Genomic DNA, 5414 nt, shown 5'->3' with positions numbered 1-5414 from the left:
CCCAGAAGCAGTGGGGTCAGCTTCAACTGGACCCTCTCAACTGGCTAAGTGCCCAGTGAGCTCTGGGTCAGACTTGCTGCCTTTGGAAAGAGACAAGAAGAGAGCTGGGGGGCTGGAGAGATGGCTTAGCGGTTAAGCGCTCGCCTGTGAAGCCTAAGGACCCCGGTTCGAGGCTCGGTTCCCCAGGTCCCACGTTAGCCAGATGCACAAGGGGGCGCACGCGTCTGGAGTTCGTTTGCAGAGGCTGGAAGCCCTGGCGCGCCCATTCTCTCTCTCTCCCTCTATCTGTCTTTCTCTCTGTGTCTGTCGCTCTCAAATAAATAAAGAATTAAAAAAAAAAAAAAAAGAAGAGAGCTGGGGTGGGCTTGGGTGGGGCCACAAGGCAAGTATTTCCACAGCTCTGAAGGCTGTCATGGGAACAGATAGACTTTTCATGAGACCAAAGGCTGGAGGACCAGCAAGGAAGAGGAAAAGTCAGACAAGGAGGGCAGATCTCAAGTCCCTGAAGAATTATTAAACCCAGGCTTCCTGAGGACCACATTGCTGGCAGTCTTCATTGTTCCAAAGGTTTTAGCAGAGACTGCAAAATCACCCAGCGAAGAGAGGACACCTCTGCTGGTGGCTCTGGTGAGGATAATACTGGCTTAATGAACCCTGACACTATACAAGTTTCTCTAGATAGCTCCTTATCTTTAATCACTGATATCCTGAGATAGCTTCTGCTGGGCATTGTATCATTCCCAAGTAGAGATAAAGCATCCTTCTGCAGGGTCACGTGTAATTCCCAGACCTCTTTCCTGACCCTAGCTACTGCAACTCTGAGTTGAGAGGGATGGAAATAGGTTAATTATCCCCAAGGCCGGTATTCACCAATTTTTCTCTCTCTTTTTGAGACAGGGACTTACTATGTATGTAGCCTATGGTACCCTTAAACCCAGGATCGTTTAACCTCAGCCTCCTGAGTGCTAGTTTTTATAAGCATACACCACCACACTCAGGAACTTGTACTTTAAAAATGAAACAAGCAAACAAAATAGAAGCAGATTGCCAAGGCAAAATGCAAAAGGAGAACCCAGAAATCAGGCTTTTTTTTTTGTTAAGGTTGTGTTTTTTAATTTATTGTTTATTTATTTATTTTCAAGGAGAGAGAATATGAATGGGTCCACTGGGTGCATGTGCCACTTTGTGCATCTGGCTTTATGGGGGTGTTGGGGAATCAAACCTGGGATGTTAGGCTTTATAGGCAAGAGACTTAACTGCTGAGCCATCTCTCCAGCCCCTGTTTGTTGTTTGTGTTTTCTTCCCTTTCGTTTTAATTTTGGTTTTGTTCTTTTGAGACAGGGTGTTGTGCTGAAATTAGTTTGTTTACTTGCTAGTTTTGAGTTTTAAATTAAAAAAAAATTTGAGACAGAATCTCATGTAACTTTAGTGGGCCTAGAACTTGTTATGTAGACCAGGTTGGCCTTAAACTTTCCTTTATTCACCTGTCTCTGTCTCTTGAGTACTAGGATTTGCTTGAAATCAGTATTTTAAACCAGGTTGCTAGTGGCAGCCAGTTCTATGACACTTTGGGGATCGTGTGGAGGGCCTGATGACATCTGGTGGTCTTTGGTAGTAAAATTGTGATCATTTGTAGTGTGAGATTCTGGTTGTGAGAGGTTGGGTAGATTCTCATCCTACCCAATCTGATCTTGGAATATAATTTTTTTAAATAAAGTATTTATTTATTTACTTATTTATTTGAGAGAGAGAGAGGCGGAGAGAATGAATGAGAATAGGCACTCCAGGGCCTTCTGCCACTGTAAACAAGCTCCAGATACATGTGCCACTTTGTGCATCTAGCTTGATTAGGGAATTTAACCCAGGCTGTTAGGATTTGCAAGCAAGCACCTTAAACCACTGAGTCATCTCTCCAGGCCTGGAATGTAAGTTTTGAGTGGAATCCAACAGTCAGGTAAGCGCTATGCCTTCAGCCAAGTTTCAGAGCAGTCGAGATGCAGCCAGTCAGGTGTGGTTATGGGAAGACACAGAAGAGTCCCTTCTTCCAGACCAGATTTCTAGAAACTTCGGTGGGATTCCACATTGCAGATTCCAGAAATTAAGTTTGCTCAGGTTTTGCAGGGAAGATGGCCAAGGTCAGACAAACTAATCAAACTCACAAAAGAGTGAAGTAAGTGGAAGCCAGACACTGACAAAGACACGCAGCCCTTAAGGAGACGAGGAACTTCATGCTTCCAATCCGGATCCATTACATCCTCTGTGTCGGAAGTCAAATTATAATATAAACTTCATAGATGAGGAGAAAGCAGGTCCCAAAGAATAGGCCGTGTGACCTCAATGGCCAGGGTCACTGAGCTTCGATAGTCCAAGTTGGTCCACTGCATACTCAGAGAATCTTGCTTTCCTACAAAGAGCTGGACACAGCACACACAGACATGCGCTGTTGCTTTTGCGATAGCTGCGTTAATGTTACTGGCTTGACATTTTATAAAGCTTAATTAGATCTTCAAGGTCTGTTACACAGGCTGGCTCTTAGATAACTTGGTTTTATAGTTTCCTCAAAGTCATTATCTAGCTGTGGGTGACTTTGAACTTCCAATCCTCTTGCTTTGCTCTCCTAGGATAACAGGCAGGGACCGCCACACCTGGCTTACGTCGTTCTGGGAACCAAATTCATGGCATGTGCATACTAGACAAGCACTCTACTCATTGAGACACATCCCAAACCCATTTTTGTGTTGGGTCTCAGGACATGTACCCCATTCCAGCTTCAAACTTTTGATCTTGTTTCCTCTTCCTGAGTGCTGATATTAAAGACATGTGCCACATGGCTCAGAGGGGAGATTTATGGACAATATTAAAGATGGTGCTATGATCCCTCATGTTGACCTGCATAACTCAAATAATGAGCATGTATTTTCTACTTTCAGCATTCCTAGGGATGAAAGAGAATGTGTGAAATGGAAGTACTCAACCAATCTACTGTAACAGATTTTGTCTTGCTGGGTCTCTCAGCGCACCCGAAGCTGGAGAAAACGCTCTTCGTTCTCATCCTGTCCATGTACCTGGTGATCCTGCTGGGCAACGGGGTCCTCATGCTCCTGACCATCCTCGACCCCCGCCTGCACACGCCCATGTACTTCTTCCTGGGGAACCTCTCCTTCCTGGACGTCTGCTACACCACCTCCTCGGTGCCCCTCATTCTAGACAGCTTCCTGACCCCCAGGAAGACCATCTCTTCTCCGCCTGTGCTGTGCAGATGTTTCTCTCCTTTGCCATGGGAGCCACAGAGTGTGTACTGCTGGGCATGATGGCGTTTGATCGCTACGTGGCCATCTGCAACCCCCTTAGGTACCCCTTGGTCATGAGCAAGGCTGCCTGCGTGCCCATGGCTGTCTGTTCCTGGGTGGCTGGTGGCACCAGCATCTTGGTGCAGATCTCCCTTGCAGTACAGTTGCCCTTCTGTGGGGACAATGTCATCAATCATTTCACCTGTGAGATCCTGGCAGTTTTAAAGTTGGCTTGTGCTGACATTTCCATCAATGTGGTCAGCATGGGGGTGGCCAATGTGATCTTCCTGGGGGTCCCAGTTCTGTTTATACTTGTCTCCTACATCTTTATACTCTCCACCATCCTGAGGATCCCCTCAGCCGAGGGGAGGAAGAAGGCTTTCTCCACCTGCTCCGCCCACCTCACAGTGGTGGTCGTCTTCTATGGGACCATCCTCTTCATGTATGGGAAGCCCAAGTCCAAGGACCCACAGGGGCAGACAAGCAGGACCTTGCAGACAAGCTCATCTCCCTCTTCTATGGGGTGGTGACCCCCATGCTGAACCCATCATCTATAGTCTGAGGAACAAAGATGTTAAGACTACTGTGAGGGGCCTAGCAGGTCACAAATGCCTGACCCCGTGATGAAGAGACAGCCGAACCCCATGATCCACATGCTCTGATGACTCTCCCTAAAGAACGTCAGTGCTCACTGAGGGGCAAGTTGTCTCAGAGCCATTGAGGTGTGGTCCACAGATCAGTAATATCCATACCCCCAGCAGCTTACTAAGTTTTGGGATCCACAGAAGATCTTTAGACTCAGAGTTTTCTTTTTCTTTTTTCTTTTTTTGGTGGTGGTTGTTGTTTTGTCTTTTGAGGTAGGGTCTCACTCTAGTCCAGGCTGACCTGAAATTCACTGAGGAGTCTCAGGGTAGCCTCGAACTCACGGCAATCCTCTTACCTCTGCTTCCCGAGTGCTGGGATTAAAGGCATGCGCCACCACGCCCGGCCAGAGTTTTCATTTTAACAAGCTACTCCAGATCATTTATATGCATGTGGAATCTTGAGACGTATTGGTTAAGAAATGTGTGGTGGTTGCTGTGATATACTGCCCATGTCCCCACGCTGCCTAGGGACGAAGGGCTCATCACTCAAGCTTAAGGCTCTGAAGAGCCAGTAAACTTTCTGCATGAAAATCTCGCCAACAGAGTCAGCTTTAGGGGACTTAGCCTGCAGCAGAAAATAACAAAATCAGCACCAGTGTGTGAATGGTGTTTTGTGTGTGTGTGTATTGTGGGTGGACATTGTCTATACTCTGACTCCAAAGAGAGAAACTTAATGAATTATTTTTGTTTGGAGACAAATTTCTCCCTAAAAAAAAAAATTGTTGACTTAAATCTCTTTAGTCTTCACTTCTTTGAATGGATCTTAATTTGCATTTTGTAAGTATTTTTACTCCTAAAAAAAAAAAAAAAAAAGTAAAGGTTGTTTCACCTACTAGGCATGAAGGTTCAGAACTCAGGACAATGGCCAGGATGCTTGGGGTCTGAAAAATAAAGATGCAGAAAGAACTCTGATGTCAGCCTCCATTTTCTTCTTGCTGAGGAGTGGAAGTATCTAGGTGGTTTTGGTTTTTGATTTTTTAAATTGTTTTTTAAATTTATTTATACACAACAAGAGAGAAGGAGAGAATGGGTGTGCCTGGGCCTCCAGCCATTGCAAACAGACTCCAGCTGCACGCTCCACTTTGTGCATCTGGCGTTACACGTCACTGGGAAATCGAAGCCCAGTCATTAGGCTTGACAGGCAAGTGCCTTAACTGCTGAGCCATCTCTCCAACTCCTGGTTTTTGATTTTTGGGTGTTTGCTTGTTTGTTTTGAGACAGGATCTCATATAGTCCAGGTTAGCCTCAAACTCGCTATGTAGCTGAGGATAGCCTTGGTCCTCCTGCCTCCCAAGTATCTCCCCAATACTGGGATCACAGGCATGTGCTGCCATATCTGGCAGAGTACCAGGGTCTTTTTTGTTTGTTTGTTTTTTTGAGGTAGGGTTTCACTCTAGCCCAGGCTGACCTGAAATTCACTCTGTAGTCTCAGTGCTGGGATTAAAGGCATACACCACCACATCTGGCTTTATTTGTTTGC

The 5414-nt window shown here is 45.8% G+C and overlaps 1 pseudogene; it reads left to right on the top strand.

Moving 5' to 3' along the window:
- Positions 1-2960: 2960 nt before the first annotated feature.
- LOC101606672 lies at positions 2961-3914 on the top strand (annotated as a pseudogene).
- The last annotated feature ends 1500 nt before the right edge of the window (positions 3915-5414 follow it).

Source organism: Jaculus jaculus, chromosome 1, assembly GCF_020740685.1.
Source record: "Jaculus jaculus isolate mJacJac1 chromosome 1, mJacJac1.mat.Y.cur, whole genome shotgun sequence".
NCBI classification, from domain to species: Eukaryota; Metazoa; Chordata; class Mammalia; order Rodentia; family Dipodidae; genus Jaculus; species Jaculus jaculus.
Note: the sequence above shows the minus strand (reverse complement) of the source record. Positions and strands in the feature narration are given on the sequence as shown.